The following is an 18,832-nucleotide window of genomic DNA, read 5'->3' on the forward strand; positions in this document are numbered from 1 at the left end:
AAAAAAAAAAAAAAAGAAGAAAAGAAGAAAAGAAAAGAAAACAATTTTACTCCTAGTTTACCATTTCTACCTCAAGAGTTCCATTTATAATTGTGTCATGGTTTTTGTCCTCAATATATACCTAGTGTATACCAAGTTTTTCTTATAGTGACTTTGTTTTGCTTGAAATTTTCTGAGAAATGACTTTACATAATTGTAAACTTTGAAATGACTAGGAGTGAGGGCCAGGTGTGGAAAGGCCATCATGTTTGAGTAAGATAATATTTTATAAAGGTGTGGACAGAACTTTATTTTAGTACATGTGGTACCAAAGTCTGATAAGGAGTGGTCAAGCTAAAGCCATAATTTACCTTGTTTCACAGATAATCACTGTGGTCAACATATGGCAGCTATACGCAAACACACTGTTTGAAACAACATAAAAAAGTGATGATCTTTTAATCTGATTTGTCCTGAGGATTTCAAATCCTGGCAAGTTATTTTTTTCATAGATAGTTAAGAGATAAATTGTCATTACAAATTGCTAATTAGTGGGTTTCAAAAATGTGCCTGGTACATAGTAGGGGTTCAATAAATATCTAATGAATGCATGAAGTAATGAATCACACCACTTTGAGAGTTTTATTCATTGGCCATCAGAGAAAGCAAGCCTAAGGTTTTCAAACAGTAATATAGATGCTCAAAATAGTAACTATAGTTGGGACAAAGTTTTTGGGAACAAGACAATGATCTAGTCCTTTTATAAGGTGGTTATGGAAGAGTAAGCCATTTAATTGGAAGCCAGAGAAAGGAACTTTCAGAAATTTTCTGTTTTTAATAAAAATTCTTAAGCCTCATAAAAGTATTATTTCTGCTTTCAGATAGACCCACTCCTTCTCTCCCCCAAAACATGTCAGATAGCTGAATCTCAAGTTCTGCATAAACTTGATTTTCTATGTCACTGCCCCAATGGCCGCCAATTATTTGATGGACAGAAAGTCAACATAGGCTATCCATATATTGTCTTGGTCTTTCATACAGCTTCTCTGCCTGCCAATGAATTCTTTGTTTAAAAGGGCTGTTTTCCCTAATATGGAAGGTGGTAATGGTGGCCTGAGAACCTGGTTCTGGAAGTAATTTTATAGGATTCACTTGGATCAGTAATACCTGAACCCGAAATTCAATTTTTTAATTTTTTAATTTTTATTTTTTTAAGATGGGGTTTCACCATGATGGCCACACTGGTCTTGAACTCCTGACCGCAGGTGATCCACCACTTCGGCCTCCCAAAGTGCTAGGATTACAGGTGTGAGCCACAGCACCTGGTCCCGAATTCAATTTTTTAGAATATGTTTAAAGAGTATATAATTTGGGTACTAGCTGGATTTGAGTAGTAAATTTTTATAGTCTGGTATTCATCAGTTTCAAAGGAGATGGGTTGTCTGGGCCTTGAGGATTTTCCATTCTTTGCTAATGTGTTTAAACTAAACTTCTTTCCTATCCAAGAAGTTTAAGGGATTGGCAAAGACAAAGGAGTTCTGACCTTTAAAAGTCAGAAATGTAGGACTCACAGGTATAGATGGAATTTGACTGAGGAAAGCCTTGGCAAGATCTGTGAACTTATACATGTGGTAAGGCCATCGCTTTATTAGAAGTACTAACTTGGGAGGCCGAGGCGGGTGGATCACGAGGTCAAGAGATCGAGACCATCCTGGTCAACATGGTGAAACCCCGTCTCTACTAAAAATACAAAAAAATTAGCTGGGCATGGTGGCGCGTGCCTGTAATCCCAGCTACTCAGGAGGCTGAGGCAGGAGAATTGCCTGAACCCAGGAGGCGGAGGTTGCGGTGAGCCGAGATAGCGCCATTGCACTCCAGCCTGGGTAACATGAGTGAAACTCTGTCTCAAAAAACAAAAACAAAACAAAAAAAAAGAAGTACTAACAATATCATTTATAAGACAAAAGGCTGGGCTAGCCTCTTGACCACATAAAATGTCAACTGTCTCCCACACCGGGGTATATACTCCTGTTGAAAAGTATGCAATTTAGTCCAATGTATATTACTCTAGACCGGTCAACACATTGCAGAAATAAAGCAATTTAGCATACTCTCTAGAGATCACTTCAAAAAAATTTTTTTTTGACACAGGATCTTGCCTGTCACTCAGGCTGGAGTGCAGTGGCATGGACACTGCACCCTTGACCTCCTGGGATCATGTAATCCTCCTGCTTCAGTCTCCCGTGTAGTTAGGACCACAGGCATGCACTACTACGTCTGGCTAATTTTTTTTTTTTTCTTTTTTGGTAGAGACAGGGTCTCTCTTTGTTGCCCAGGCTGGTCTTGAACTCCTGGACTCCAGTGGTCTCCCTGCTTTAGCCTCCCCAAGTGCTGGGATTACAGGTGTGAGCCACTGTACCTGGCCCAAGAGTCCATTTTAAAAAAAATTAACTTATTGGTCTAGTCTCTTCATTTCTATCTTCTCTTTTGATAATCTAACCTACACATTATTCCAGATTTTCAAACAGAACACTAATCACATTATTCTACTCCAAAAATTTTAACAACCCTCCATTGTCTACCAAATAAACTACAAATTACAGCCTGGCATTCAATGATTTCTACAAAAATAGCCTCAATCTATCTTTCCTGATTTATTTTCTGGCATTGCTCCTACAGACATATACTTCTACAAGATCAGTCCCTCTGCAGGCCCTGGTTATTAGGAAACAGTGGCATAGTACTGGTTGCTGCCCCAGAGATAGAGGAACAAAAGAAAACAGCCAGCTCCTCATCCCAGCAGAGAGGTTGGGAAGTGAACGCTGCTTCATCATCTTTCTGAAACACAGATTTGATGTCATGCTCTTGCTTAAAATCATTACACTGAGGTATTTTTAAACTTAGAATCTATAGACCAGGATGTGGTTAGAATATCAGGGTTCTGTGAGCTTCGACTGGGAACAAAATTGCATCTTTGTTTTCAATAATCAGTAGTTGAAATTTAGCTTTTTCTTCAATAAGTGTGGACCATAAACTACAGTATTAGCACTCCCTATGTCTTTGTTACCAATGGAAATCTGTCATTTTCACATCACATTAAAGTTGCTGCAGGCATTTCAAAACATAATTTATAGTCATCACTGCTTAGAAATTATATAATTAAACCTGCTACTATATTTTATTTAATGCATAAAGTACATATATATCACACATTTCAATATTTTAAAAACTTAAAAAATAAGTTTCCTTTATATTACTATGCATTTCATTTTATACATTTAAGAATATTTTTCCGAGACTGAGTCTATAAGCCGGACTGCCAAAGAGGTCCACTGGATAAAGAGGTTAAGAACCTTTTTCGAACTTATTAATTGCTTATAGCATTCTATAATTTAAACTCTTCAGCATGGAATTCAAGACTCCTCATAATCTGTTCACACCCACTTTATCTTCTTCATCTCTGCCCCACCTCTACTTTCCATACTATGCTCTAGCCATACTACACAACAATAACTCGCTCTTACCTGGGGGCAGATACACAGGTTTTTGGATTAACTCTAGTTAATAGACAACAGCTATACACTGCCTTGGTCTTTACCTCATACAGCTTCTCTGCCTGCCAAATGAATTCTTTGTTTAAAAGGCCTATTTTCCCTAATACGGTAATTTTCGATCCTAATAGAGCTGTATTTTAAATATCTTTACATGTCATTCCTAACTTAAATGATTAATAACAGAAAAAGATCCTAAATTGGCAAGGAACTGTATGTAGTAATCTCTAGGGGAGTGGAGATTAGTCTTTGCATCTCATACATTGGCTTAGCTCTGAATGTTGGTCTTTGCATCTCAAACTGGCTTAGCTTTGATCATTTTGGGGACAGAAGTGGGGATGGCCTTTGAGCTGTAAGGCTGGAGACAACAGCTGACCAATTCTGGATGAGAGGGAAAGAGACAAGTAACTAAGCTGGATCCGATAAACACTGAGGAATAAACAGTGCTGACGGGAAAGACAAGAGTGGCTCCTTCTCCCATTTCCCAGACCAGTTAATTCAAAACATAACGCCGCTCAGGTTTCTCATTCAATTTCCAAACATCTCTGTAGCTAAATCACCTCCATCCTAATGTTACAGAGCTAACTCCCTGAACTTCCTTCTCTCTAGTTTAGTGGGTCTCAATCTTTAGCATTAGAGTCACCCGTGGATCTTTAAAACAGTACTGACACCTGGCACAACCCAGAATTTAATTGGTCTAGAGTGGGGCAACAGTATTGGTTTTAACAAAAAGTTTCTCAGGTGATTCAAATGCACTTACAAGGTTGCGTTCCACTAGTGCTCTTGATCTTACAAATTCCCTCACCGTCGAATAGTCCACTTTTTGCTTTTGAGTCTTCTACCTATACAGAAAACTTTTCTGAGGGCCATATTCTCGCTCCTTTCTCTCACTTTGTAACGGTGTTTTAATGGGAAGTCTACACTAATATGGTTTCCATCTGGTTTATTGTACTTCTCTTTTGACCCTTTCAGACCACCACTGTCACATTCTTTTGCACCCATTACTCTCTCTGCCTTTACCTCCTATTTCTTTGACCAGGTACTAATAGTCTTTTAACACAGTCCTCTAAAAATGACCCAAAGTCACCCTGGAAAGGTCTTCCTCATGTTCTCCTACTACACAATCAGGGACCCCTCTTCTGTGCGCAGACAGCATCCCGTGCATTTTTCTCTATTATCACTTTATTGTACTACCACTGCAGATTCTCTTAGGTCTCCTACATAACCGCACTTCAAAAAGCTGAGGCTAATTTTATTCGCTTCGGACATTCTGGAACCCAAGGCATAGAAACCACTCAGTGAAAAAGTCTGAGGAATAAATGGAAACGAAGACTTGGAAACGGAGGTCGGGGCGGGGACAATGGGGCGGGGGTAAGCGGAGAGGGCGTGAGTGTTGGAAAGGGGCGGGGGCTGTAACCGACGGCGCTGAGAATCCATGTACAGAATCGGGAGGGGACACAGACACGCCAGAGTCTGAGTGGGCAGGAAAGCGATCCACTGCCGAGACAAACTGAGACAAACCGAAGTGGGGAGGAGGCTTCTTACCTTCCTCGGGCCTCACCACCCCAACCAGCCTTCAGGCACCTCGGTATTAGCCGGAAAGCGACAGCTACGGTCGCAAACCCAGAGTTTTCTTCCCCAACCTTGCGACATCCCTCTCCAGTAGAGGGAGATTCTCAGGCTGTTTCCCGCTCTGCCGTAAGGTGAGGAAGAAAAGTTTGGGCGGGGCTGCCTGGGGCGTAGGGAATGGGGCGTGTCTGCGCAAGCGCAGGCTGTACTCTTCGATGGCGTCACGTGCGGGGGCGGGACCGGGCGGGGCCGACCCGTGCTGGCAGTAGGGGGCGTGGGAGGTAAGTGCGCGCGCGCCTGCTCGCCTGCAGCCGAGGAGTCGCGCGGGGCGGGGCGGTGTGCGCGGGGTCGGGGACGCGCGGGCCGAAGCGGACAAGGGACGCGGCGGCGGTTGTCTGTGGCTGTTGAGAGCGTACGGGACAGCCAGGACCACGAGAGGCGGCGGCGGAGGCAGTAGCTGCACCGGCAGAGGCGGCCGCAGCGGTTGAGGCGGCGGTCCAACGCGTGCTCTCTGGGCGGGGTGCGGCGGGGGATGTGCCTGCCCAGGCCGGGCGGAGTCTCTCTGACAGGGCGGGGGATGCGCAGCGGCCGCTCGCCCGGACCCTGAGGCGGCTGGGCCCACCCTCCCGGAACCGTCCGACCCTCGGTGGCCTCGGCCTCTGCTGCCATCTCCGGCCCGACCCTGGGGTCGAAGGTGGGAGGCAGCTTCCGCCGAAGAGGAGGGGGCTGCGGTGGCCACCGCGGCGGAGCCCGAGGTAAGACCCGCCCAAGCGCCCAGCGGCCCTACATCGCGTCCCGGCCCACGTCTCAGCCTCGCTCTTTGGCTCTGGTCTGGCCGCCCCGCCCCGCCCCAGCGGAGACGCCCAGCGAGCGGGTCTGCGCCGAGCCTCCCAAACACCCGATCAGGAACCCCGAATCCCCAGTAGACCCCACCCCCCGTATCTCCATTGGCCGGGCACCATTCCGACCCTCGAGCCTCCCCGGAGATTCTTTCACGGTCCCCCGAGCCCAGCAGCCCCCATGAGAAAGAACCCCTCAGAGTCCCTTAGGACTCTCAATGGAGCTCCAAGACTCCGTTACATCCCCCCTTGGGCTGACCTGGTCAGTTCCTTAGAGTCTCAACCGCCCCCTAACCCGTTGCGTCCTCCAGCTGCCCCTCGCCCTTCCCTTCTTAGTGGACCCCCTCCCAGCCCCGCTCGTCGCCAAGCCGACTAGCGCTAACCCTAGCCATCACGGCTTTCAGGTAGCCGCTGTCATGGTGCTCTTACTCCCAGTAGATGTGATGTCAGCCCCTCTAGATACCGCCGCAGACTTTGGCCTCTCTCCCACCCCCGACGGTACCCTCTCTCACAGACCTCTCCTCAAGCAAACCTTGTTATCTTTCTCCTCAGTCGCGATCCTTTCTTGGTCGAGAGGGCTTTGCCATGAAATCCTGACGGAATATTTGCTTAACCTACTGTATTCCCGCCAGTCTGGCTTTAGGGGACCGACCGAGACCCATGTTGGGAGGGTTTGGGCTGAAAAAGTGGGAGGCAGAGTAAAGAGTTATGGAAGCATGGGGCCGGTTGTGTGCCTGCCATTATTGGGTCACAGAGCCTGCGCCTCGTTTTGTGTGTTATGTAGAACGTGTGAGGTTGTCCAGCTCTGACGGTTTAGGGGCCTCTGTAACGATTAAATCACGTTACTCTAGGGAATATAACTATGTCTTCTTGTAGTATTACTTTACCTCCTTGTCGATTGCTACAGATACTGGAACTGTTTGGAACTGTTATTTCTTTTCTTTTTTTCTTTTTTGAAGGCTACTGGGGGTCATTTTTGGATTCGTTGTTTTTGGATTTGCTAGAAAAGTAAGATTTGTAGCTTTCCTTAATCCCTGAATACTTTGATGTCAGTTGAATAAAAAACTTCTGTTGCTTAGTGTTGCTGTCTTGTTTCTCCAGGAAGCAAGTACAGAAATCATGCAGTGTTCGCTGAGGTCATTACCAACAACAGCCTTCTCAATAGTAGTAAAATGTTGAATAAAATGTTTGTTTGAAGTTGAGCTCCTGAGCTGTCAAGAAGGAAATGTAATCGTGCATCAAAAGATCAGTATGTGATTTTAATATTGGTGTAAGGATGAAATGTAAAGAGGTCTTTGTAGTCATACTTTAAAATTTTTTATTGTGTGTGTTACAAGAGGAGAAAATCAAATTAAAATTACAGATAGTAACTAGACGTAAAAGTCAAAAGTTTCAGAAGAATAATGTGGTAAAAAGTTTCTGTTCCTCCTTCATTCCCTGGCCACCCATTTTCCCTCTTTAGAGGCAACCACTATTTCCAGCTTCATGCGTATCCTTTCTGTGATATTTCCAGAATATGTAAACCTATACATTTATATTTTTAAGACACTATACACAATTTTGCATACTTTACACTCTATACATAGCCTGTTTTTTCACTTAATACTACATCCTAGAGATCATTCACTAACAATGCATATGGAAGTGCTTCAGTTACTGGCTGGTTAGTATTCTGTTTTTGTGGATTGGAGGTTATTTTTGGTGTTTTGCATTTGCCAACGCTGCATGCTTTTCTTTTAAATGTTTCTGCGGTTATGTATGTTTAAATAATTTTGTGATTTGAACAAAATTCCTGATGATTCTTTTATGTTGAACCTACAAAAATGATGTAACTACATTTCTCGTTGAAATTCTGAGCTTACACTGTGATTAGCTGTGATGATGATTATAACATGTATCAAATAAATTATTGAAGGATTTTAAAGCAGGGGACTGGAGTAGTCGGATTTGCATTTTAAACCAGTCATTCTGGCTGCAGTGATGAAGGTGAATTAAAGAGTAGAATAAGGCTAAAGGCAGGAATATTAGGGTAATCCAGGCAAATGGTGAGACTGGATCTGAACTTGGGTATTGGGGTTGATTTGGTGATTTTATTATATTTGGGGTTGCAGAGAAGTTGCATAGAGGATAAAATCTAGGTTTCTGGCTTGTGCCTTTCACTGAGGTGGGGAATCCCGTGAAGGAGTGGGGTTTTATTTTTATTTTGTTGAGGAGGGATAGGGGGTTAATTTGTGACATGTTCAGTTTGGGTGACTATAGTTCTGTCAGATATAGATGGCCATTAGGCAGTTGGATTTGTGGCTGAAGCTCAGTATCAGGTTCTGGGTTGATACTAATAGATTTTGGAGGCAAAAAATCATACAGATGGGAAGAGAAAAGGTTTTAGGATGGAAACCTAACATTTAAATTACAGGTAGAGTTGAATGTTGAGGTGATTAAGTCCCTTAAAATCTTATTCTAGTATAAGCATTAACAGTGAGATTCACCATCTAATATATGAATTTTTAACAGTTATTTTTCCTTAGTTGTTTTAGTAGTATATAGTTCCTGGCGGAAATTGGGTAAACTTAGATTTCTTTCTTTTTTTTTTTGAGACGGCGTCTTATTACTCAGGCTGGATTTGCAGTGGCGTGATTTTGGGTTCACACAACCTCTGCCTCCCAGGTTCAAGCGATTCTCCTGCCTCAGCCTCCTGAGTAGCTGAGATTACAGGCCATGTGCCACTATGCCTGGCTAATTTTGTATTTTTAGTAGAGATAGGGTTTCTCCATCTTTGTCAGGCTGGTCTTGAACTCCCGACCTCAGGTGATCCATCCACCTCGGCCTCCCAAAGTGTTGGGATTACGGACTTGAGCCACTGTTCCTAGCCAGTGTTTTTAAAAAGTACCTCAATAGAAGTTAACAATGTAAACCTCATCTTTCCTAATCATTTGGATTATACTACGTGGAAGTTTGTTGAATCTTTAATGATTGCAGAGAAGTGTAGGAGGTTTGAAAATACGGTTTTCCAAGAGTATTAAGGTTTTTAGTTGGAATGATTTTTAGTTATATTATCAGTTTGAAATAAATATTAGTTAAAGACTTTTCAGACATTTTAAAAACCGCGATATTGACTTAATGTATTGATTCCTAAATCTAGAACTGCTGTCTAGAGTACTTGCCTTTGCTCTAGACCCCTGTAAAAGCACCGCCTAATGGACATCACCACTTTGATTCACATTTCAAAAACACTTCAATCCAAACATTTAGGAAACAAAACTTTTCCTGCCTCTTTTTCCCCCTAAAACAGTGGGGAGAGAGCTGAGAGACAGAAGCTGCAACAAAATTTTTTCTTCCTCCTGATTTCCTGTCTTAATTAATGACACCACTCTTTCCTCATGAAACCTTCAGGAACCTGGGAATTGCCCTCCACTTCACTCTGTACTTCACTGCCAACATCCAGTTTGTCACTAAGTCTTGTACATTTTTCCTCATGAGTTTCAGGACATTCCTTATGACATTTTGTTGCTTCTCCCTTGTTTTAATCTATGTGTTGGGCTTCTGTAATGCTGAGTGGTCTTCTTGCCTTCTGTCTTCTGCCTCTTGTCATGCCCTCCAGTTCATTCTCTTCACCTCTATTGGAGTAAATGTTCTAAAATGCTCTTTTAGTTAGGCTCTTTCAATTGCAGGGAAAAGACTCAAATTACCTTAAGTAATGAAGTGCGTATTGGAAGGAACCACACACAAGGGAACCCAGGAAAAGCTAAACAACTTACTCTCAAGAACAAGAACCTAATAAAGCTGAAAGCAGAAGACAGCCTTCACTCCAGTGCTCCATTGTTAACTTGTGCTAGATACCCTTTCTTTCTCCTCCAGTTTTTTTCTCTCCTATGTCTTAGCTTCTGTTTATTCCTAATTTCTGCTCCTTAAAACTACTGTGTGACCCCCATGCCAACATCTTGCCTCCTGGCTGTGATCATTTTAACTTCAGATCCTGTTGATAACCTCTTCCTTTTCCCTAGGATTTTCTGGTTTGAATTACCAAGAAACAATTACTTTGGCTTGGCTTTTTTCTCATTGATTGCTAGCAAGTCTGTGTCTCTGTGTACTTAGGATATGCCACCACTCTTGGCTGTTTAATGTTGACTGTGTGTTTGTATGTGCATATGGCTGTGGGGAAAGATCGTAATGTTGGAAAGTATGGGGCAGTGTGCAGGCTAATTTACTACAAAATTGGGTTGTGAGCATGGCCCACACCAGAATTGACATGTATAGTACAGATAAAAATCAAATCATGTCCTTTCCTATTGAAAAATCTTCAGTGGTGTCTCATTGCTTTCAGGATAGAGTTTAAACTGTAGCATGGCGTGTATATGAGATCATTCATGATCTAATTCATAATTCTCTAGTTTTTCTTCCCTTACTCTCTTCCTTAAATTCTTTAATCCACTCTTAATGACTTTAGGCTTTCTCTCAGGTAACGTGCTCGCTCTCGTCTCTACATTTGATGTTCCATTTTCCTAATTTCCACTTTCCTCTCTTCTTGGCTAATTTCTGTCTGACCTTTAGGATTCAGTTAAGGTGTATATTCTTCAGGAAGCTTTCCTTTACCCCTTTCAGATTAAGTTAGGTACCACTGTTGTGTGTTCCTGTAGCACATAGTAATTACTTCTATCATAGCTCTCTAATGAAAATGCTGAATTACTTGTCTATTTTCTTCACTAGGGTTTAACTATTTTGGGAAGAGGAATGGTATCAGTGCTCTTCAGTAAGACAAGTTTTTAGATTGAGCATTTTAAAAATAAGTTTAAAAAAACTAAAAAAAATAGACAAGGTCTCACTATGTTGCCCAGGCTGGTCTTGAACTCCTGGACTTGAGCGATCCTCCCACCTCAGCTTTTGAAAGTGCTAGGATTACAGGCGTGAGCCACTGTGCCCAGCCTAAAAATATAAGACTTTATAAATTATAAAATATACAAAGAGTATATAGCTCATAAATATATAGCTCAGCGAATTTTCACTAAGTGAAAATACCAGTGTAACCAACACCTACATCATGATACAGAATATCACTAGAACTTTACAAGCTGTTTCATGCCTTCTTCTAGTCACTGATTCAGCTCATAGAGGATTTAATTACATGGGAACCCTTTAACATATAGATTTCCATACCTATTTTTTGTCTATCTTTAGACATACAAAGGGTGTAGGTACTAGAATTTTGATTCTTTAGAAAGAACATACATAAGTTATGTTACAGAAATAATTATGGCAGAGTTTCATACAATAGACAAGTTCAAAATAACATACTACCACTAAAGTTTATTTGCGAGATGTTATATTTAGGTAGGTGTTCTTGTTTATACATTTAATATAATTTTGCAGTGACAGAAAATAATATGATAGAACAAAGTATATTTGCTGGAAATAGCCTATGAATTATAAGTGGTAAATATGCTTGGGATAGATAGGTATAGTAAACATGTAAAGCACTTTCCAAGTAGTGTTAGGCCTCTGGGTTTTAATGTGAATTATGTTGCCGGCATATTTTGGCAGTGGGGTCATCCAGCGGGCAACTGAAGTATAATTTTACATGTACAGTTAGGAACGGACTAGCTGTCCTGTCATAGACAGCTGGTTTGCTAAAAATTGTGGGGTTTTTTTTTTTTTTTTTTGATTAGCAGTAATTTTGGAGGGTACTTCTCGGTTTTGATTTTTCGTAACTTGTAAGATTACACTCTTTGAGTGTATAACTGTATTCCTTTAAATATTCCTTTTCCTTAGATAGGCATTTATATCTGTGAATCTTAAATCCATTAAGTGGAGAGAATATGGATTCTCAAACCTAGACTTCTAACAGACCTGGATTCAAGTTCTAGCCTCATAACTTTTGAGATGCCATTTATGGGCAAGTCAGTTAACGTTTGTGAGTTTCAGAACATTCATCTCGCAAATGGGGATAACTGGGAGGTGGAGGTGGAGGCGGGAGGATCACTTGAGCCCAGGAGTTTGAGACCAGGCTGGGCAACATAGGAGACCTTGTCTCTACAAAAATGATTTAAAAATTATTCAAATAGCTGATTGTGGTGGCATGCCCTTGTGGTCCCAGCTACTTGGGAGCCTGAGGTGGGAGGATCACTTGAACCTGGGAGGTTGAGGCTGCAGTGATCTGTGATCATGCCAGTCTACTGTAGGCTGGACAACAGTGTGAGACCCTGACTCAAAAATAAGTTGGGGATAATATTTGCTTCATAAGACTATCATTGGAGTTAAATCATTTTATGTAAAGCAGCAAGCACATAGTAGGTACTCAGTAAGTCTTTCTTTTCCCTCTTGAATATGTCTATTTCTTGTTTTATTTATTTTTTTGAGATAGTCTCGTTCTGTCACCCAGGCTGGAGTGCAGTGGCACAGTCTCGGCTCCCTGCAATCTCTGCCTCCTGGGTTCAAGTGATTCTTGTGTCTCAGCCTCCCTAGTAGCTGGGCCTACAGGTGCATGTTACCAGGCCAACTAATTTTTGTATTTTTAGTAGAGGCAGGGTTTCACCATATTGACCAGGCTGGTCCCGAACTCCTGACCTCAAGTGATCTGCATGCCTCGGCCTCCCAAAGTGGTGGGATTGCAGGTGTGAACCATTGTGCCCAGCCTATTTCTTCTTACGTTTAAATATGAAATCAAGAATTTTAAGAATTTCACTGTGTGGCATTTAGAATAAATGGCTAATGTAAGTATGTTGCTAAAAGAAGCAGATATTAGGACAGTCTACTTGCTGTCTTTCAAGTGTGGTATTTTTCAGTTAAAATATTTCTTGTGACATTGGGGCATGGTAAAATTTTTTTGAAAAATATTGCAAAGAAATGCTTCTCTCCATGTCTTAGCATATAAGAGTAATGGATTTTAGAATGTATTTGATTCAGTGTGAGTTATCATAACAAAATGTGTTCTGTTTGCCAATGACAAACATTCCTTAAATAATTGACAGATTTTAGTACTATTGCTGTTTGTAGTGTGTAAGTATTTGTTTGAAATCTGTTTACTTTTATTGATCAGATGATAGTGGGCTGAGTAATCTCTGGAATTTTCTTTTTGTTTTTTTCTTGAGACAATGTCTCACTGTATTGCCCAGGCTGTACTCAAACTCCTGGGCTCAAGCAGTCCTCCCACTTCAACCTCACGAGTAGCGGGACTACAGGTGTGTGCCACTACGCTGCCTGGCTAGATTTTTTTTTTTTTTTTTTAATGTAAGGGAGAAAGTTCTTCAGGTAGACTGTGTGGACATGTTTATAAATGATTTTTAGATTGTATTTTTTTTTGCCTTATTTGCTTTTTTTTTCCCCCTGTGAGAGTCTTGCTTTGTCACCCAGGCTGGAGTGCAGTGGCGCAATCTTGGCTTACTGCAACCTCCGCCTCCTGGGTTCAAGTGATTCTTGAGCCTCAGCCTCCTGAGTAGCTGGGATTACAGGTATGTGACACCACACCCAGCTAATTTTTATATTTTTAGTAGTGACAGGGTTTCACCATATTGGCCAGGCTGGTCTCAAACTCCTGACCTCAAGTGATCTGCTTGCCTTGGCCTCCCAAAATACTGGGATTTTTAGTGGAGACAAGGTTTCACCACCTTGGCCAGGATGGTCTCAATCTCCTGACTTTGTGATCCACCCGCCTTGGCCTCCCAAAGTGCTGGTATTACAGGCGTGAGCCACCGCACCCGGCCCCTATTCTTTTATAATTAAAATCTTAAAGAAGTGGAAAAGTTGGAAGAGAACACTAATATGTCTGTCAACTAGATTCAAAAAATGTTATGCCATCCGTATTTGCTTTATTGTTCCCTATGTGATTGTATATATTTTTGCAGAACCTTTTGAAAGTACGTTTTGGTTGGGTGCTGTGACTCACACCTGTAACCCCAGCACTTTGGGAAGCCAGGGCAGGTGGATTACCTGAGATCAGGAATTCAAGACCAGCCTGGACAAGCTGTTGAAAACCCCATCTTTACTAAAAATGCAAAAATTAACCGGGCATGATGGTGGGCATCTGTAATCCCAGCTACTGGGGAGACTGAGGCAGGAGAATATCTTGTGCCTGGGAGGCAGAGGTTGCAGTGAGCCGAGATTGTACCATTGCACTCCAGCCTGTGTGACAAGAGCGAAACAACATCTCAAGAAAAAAAAGTTGCATGTATTGTGACAAGTTTACTGCAAAATACTTGGTATATATTTCCTAAGAAATAGATATTTTTCATTTCACCATATGCCGTTACCAATACCTAAGAAAAATAATACCCTAATAACTTTTAATACTGTTTATATTTGAATTTTTCTTATTGTCCTGAAAAATGGGTTTTTTCAAAAGAGAGCTCAGTTAAGTTTTTTTGCATTTCATTTGATTATCTCTTTTTAGTCTCTTAATCAAGGAAGTTCCTTCTCACATTTCTCTTCCCTGTGACATTAAAATTTCTTGGAAGAGACCCATCATCTTGTAGAATGGCCTGTTTTCTAGAATTTTCTCATTGTTTCTTTGATTTTTTAACTTGTTCTTCTGGTCCTTGTATATCCTGTAAACTGGAAGTTATATTGTAAAGGATTGAATAGATTCATGTTTAAAAGTTTTGGCAAGAATACTTCATGTTGTGTGTCATGTTGTATATTATGGGAGTCACATAATGTCAGCCGTCCTATCAGTGATATAAGTTTGTTAGGTTTAAGGTTGTGTTTGCTTATGTCTCCATTTTAAAAGTAAAATTTTCCTTCCGTTATGTACAATAATCTGTGGGTCTGATACTTTGGTATCATATAAATATTCCATTCCTCGGTATCCCTTCTGTAATAATTTTAGCATCCTTTTTTGATTCCTAGGTATTTAAGGATTGCAAAATGGTGATTTCTAATTCTATAATTCTTTTTCATTTATTAGCTATCATTCTTCAGTTAACAAGAGCTTTGTAACCTTTATCAACTGGGAGTGAACAACAGTTCCTATTAAAAGAGAACAATAAATGCTTAATTTTTCCTTAATTTTTAGAGTGAGGATTTGTGTAATAGTCATCTACAGTATGAATTTGTTGTTGTTTTTTTGAGATGGAGTCTCACTTTGTCGCCCAGGCTGGAATGCAGTGGCACTATTGCAGCTCACTGCAACCTCCATCTCCCGGGTTCAAGTGATTCTTCTACCTCAGCCCTCTGAGTAGCTGGGATTACAGGTGTGTGCCACCACACCTGTCTAATTTTTGTATTTTTAGTAGAGACAGAGTTTCACCACATGGGTCAGGCTGGTCTCGAACTCCTGACCTCATAATCTGCCTGCCTTAGCCTTCCAAAGTGCTGGGATTACAGGCGTGAGCCACCGCTTCTGGCGCAAATCAGTTTTTTAATGGGCTCATGAATTTTTGTTGTATGAAAGTCATTTGTAGACTTTTTTTAAATGCTCAAATTGTTTCAAATAAAGACAGTGGAATGCATTCAAACAGGCCTCTGAATTATTTTTTCCTGAACCCATTAGTCTTTGAGTGATTCCTTACTTTTGGGTACAAGATATCTTGGCTCATTACGGACTTTTCCTGCATTAGACTCGGAATCAGCAATTTCTTTAAGAAACTTGGTCTTCTTACAGTGGAGGATTGTATTTATTTGTATATTGATTTAATTTTTAATTTTTTTTTTTTCTTTTTTGGGATGGAGTCTTGCTCTGTTGCCCAGGATGGAGTGCAGTGGCACAATCTTGGCTTACTGCAACCTCTGCCTCCTGGGTTCAAACGATTCTCCTGCCTCACCTTCTGGAGTAGCTGGGATTACAGGTGCACATCACCATGCTTGGCTAATTTTTGTATTTTTAGTAGAGACAGGGTTTCACTGTGTTGACCAGGCTAGTCTCAGACTCCTGACCTCAGGTGATCTGCCTGCCTCAGCCTCCCAAAGTGCGGGGATTACAGACGTGAGTCACCACACCCTGCCGAGGATTGTATTTAGAAACCAATATTTAGATGCTAAGTATGCTGCTTGTTATTGGGCTGTCATTGAGGCTCTGACAGGAGAGAGTAAAAAGGATGATATCATCTTGATAATTCTGATTCAAATTTAACAGTATGGATTTCTTCCTTTTCTCCTTACTCCTCTTCCTCCTCCTCCTGTTGGTTTGTGAAATTATTTTTGTTTTAATCTCTTTTACATTGAAAATCATAGTTTTTATTAACATTGATGTATTTGTTTTTTCTAAGTATTTATAAAATAGTTTCAAAAATATGAAACTGCTCAATGAGACTCAAAATTTCTTTGCATTTCTTTTTGTCCTTAGACTGTATCCTACTAAGAAGGTACCCACTGTAAGCAGTACTATGTTCAGAAGTTATTTGAAATCATGATTTTCTCAGTTTGATGGTTACCAATTTGATATACTTATTTCATTTTAGGATTTTGCTTTGCCCGTTTTTAGACTTAATTTGGCTGGGTGCTATGGCTCATGCCTGTCATCCAAACACTTTGGTTTTTCACCATGTTGGCCACGATGGTCTAACTCTCTTGACCTCATGATCCACCCACCTCAGCCTCCCAAAGTGCTGGGATTACAGGCGTGAGCCACCACGCCGGCAATCCAAACACTTTGGGAGTCTGAGGTGGGAGGCTTGCTTGAGCTGGGGAGGTTGAGGCTCAGTGAGCTGTGATTGCGCACTGCACTCCAAACAGGGTGACAGAGTGAAACCCTGTTTCAAAAAAATAATAATAAAAATAAACTTGATTTTATTCTTTGAATATGTAAAGCACTTAGGTAATTCAGAAAGAGAAACCGTATAAAAATTATACTTAAGAATCTTATTTTCTTTGTTTTTAGAGATTAGATCTTGCTCTGTCACCCAGGCTGATCTACATTGTAGCTTTGAACTCTTGGGTTCAAGCCATCCTCCTGCCTTAGCCTTCTGAGTAGCTAATACTATATATAGCTACATGCCACCATGCCTTGATAATTATTTTTTTTATATTGCATTTTATTTTAGTAGGGATGGGGTCTTGCTGTGTTGCCTGAACTCCTGTCCTCAAATAGTCCTCCTGCCTTGGCTTCCCGATGTGCTGAGATTACAGGCATGAGCCATTGTTTCTGGCCAGGAGTCTCATTTTCATCCCCATCTTCTTCATCCTGTTTTCTTGCTCCTTAATAGGTAACCATTTTTGTAAGTTTTTGATTAATCATTCTAATATTTTTCTCTCAAAAATAAAATATATGTATTCTCATTTCACATACCAAAGGTAGCATACTGTGTATACTGTTCTATACTTCTTTTTTTCCACTTACGTTCTGGAGAGGACTTCATATTGGCATATAAGATGTTTCTCATTCTTTTTTATGGAGACACAATATCCTATTATATGGTTGTACTATAGTTTTATTCAGTGAGTTTGGTTCTGAAGGGTATTTGCATTTAATCTTTTGAACTCTATGTGGGTAATACATATTGAATAAATTGATTAAAAAATAAAGCGTTCCCACCATTTTGGGAGGTCACGGCAGTAAGATTGCTTGAGGCCAGCAGTTTGAAACCCACTTGGGCAACACAACAAGACCCTGTCTCTACCAAAACAAACATAAAAACTGGCCAAGGTGTGTGCCTGTGGTCCTAGCTGCTGGGGAAGCTTACATGGGAGGATCACTCGAGCCCAGGAATTCGAGGTTACAGTGAGCCATAATGATCGTACCGTGGTAGTAGTCCAGCAACCTGGACAATAGAGCAAGACCCTGTCTTTTAAAAGAGAAAAAGGGAAAAAGAAAAAAGAAAAAGTTTCTTTCCTAAGTAACTGAGAAGGAGCTGATTTTTTTCCAGAAGAGTCTTATAGCTTTCAGAGATATGTTTGTTGTATTTTGTTGCTGAGAGGATTTTAGGAGAAAAACAGTAGATATATTTTGGTATGGTACCTGGGTCTGAAAGGACAATAGATGATTTGCCTGCTTTATTTCACTGTTTCCTGGCTCCTTGAATCATTAGAACTAAAAAGCCGATATCTTGGATGTTTTCATGTAAGGATACTTACATTCTGTCTTCACTGGTTTTTCTCTCAAATTCCTTTCTTGTGTACGTCTTATGTACCATTTCCCCTTAACTTTAACCTTTCTTCTTTCTCCTTTTTTTGGTCTTAAATTTCAGATTATATATAGGATTCTAAGCATTTAATGCATAGCTTCTTACAGTTTAGTAGGGCAGAACAGAGGTATGCTATGAATGAAAAGAGAAAGAGATCAGGAAAATACTAAAGACAGAGGGAAGATTGCCTATTGGGATATAAAGAATTCAATCTCTGGGCTTGTAGAATGGGAATTGGGTTAGGGAATCGTTCAGATCTAACTTGTCTTTTACTCCATTTAATCAGAATGGAATGTGTTTCATTTATTGGTCAAAATATTTGAGCACCTATCATGACCAACTTCCTCATGCGTAGGCACTGTGGAGGATACAAAACATTTTATAATTATGGTAGCTTTTAAAAAAAAATGCACTCTAGGGACCAGACTTATATTGGCATATATTAAATTACCGTGGTAGTCATATGCAGTTGTTATTTTTCCTTTTTGTTCATATACTGATGCTCCCTGACTTATAACGGGGTTGCATCCTGATAAACCCATCGTATGTTGAAAATACTGCAAGTTGGCCTGGTGTATTGGCTTACGCCTGTAATCCCAGCACTTTGGGAGTTCCAGGCGGGCGGATCACCTGAGATTGGGAGTTCGAGACCAGCCTGACCAACATGGAGAAACTCTGTCTGTATTAAAAAAAGACAAAAACAGCTGGGCATGGTGGCACATGCCTGTAGGGGAGGCTGAGGCAGGAGAACCCCTTGAACCTGGGAGGCTGAGGTTGCCGTGAGCCAAGATCGTGCCATTGCACTCTAGCCTGGGCAACAAGAGCAAAACTCCGTCTCAAAAAAAAA

At 41.0% G+C, this 18,832-nt stretch overlaps 2 protein-coding genes across 9 annotated transcripts in view; one reads left to right on the forward strand and one right to left on the reverse strand.

Annotated features, from left to right (window-relative positions):
- The window catches only part of SENP8 (SUMO peptidase family member, NEDD8 specific), a 22,530-nt gene extending 17,293 nt beyond the window's left edge, over positions 1-5,237 (reverse strand). The window contains exon 1 of the mRNA XM_017548135.2: positions 5,076-5,237. The gene's annotated coding sequence lies outside the window, so the exon portion shown is untranslated. The remainder of the gene's footprint in view (positions 1-5,075) is intronic.
- Positions 5,238-5,386: 149 nt separating this feature from the next.
- MYO9A (myosin IXA) overlaps positions 5,387-18,832 on the forward strand; it is a 279,254-nt gene continuing 265,808 nt past the window's right edge. For 4 of the 8 annotated variants that reach the window (XM_017548127.2, XM_017548128.2, XM_017548132.2 and 1 more), the window contains exon 1: positions 5,436-5,854. The gene's annotated coding sequence lies outside the window, so the exon portion shown is untranslated. Of the gene's footprint in view, positions 5,855-18,832 lie in introns of all 8 variants that reach the window. The other 4 variants (XM_017548133.2, XM_017548130.2, XM_017548129.2 and 1 more) reach the window with 2 other exon arrangements.

The sequence above is a fragment of the Cebus imitator genome, unplaced genomic scaffold, assembly GCF_001604975.1.
Source record: "Cebus imitator isolate Cc_AM_T3 unplaced genomic scaffold, Cebus_imitator-1.0 Scaffold203, whole genome shotgun sequence".
Classification (NCBI taxonomy): Eukaryota; Metazoa; Chordata; class Mammalia; order Primates; family Cebidae; genus Cebus; species Cebus imitator.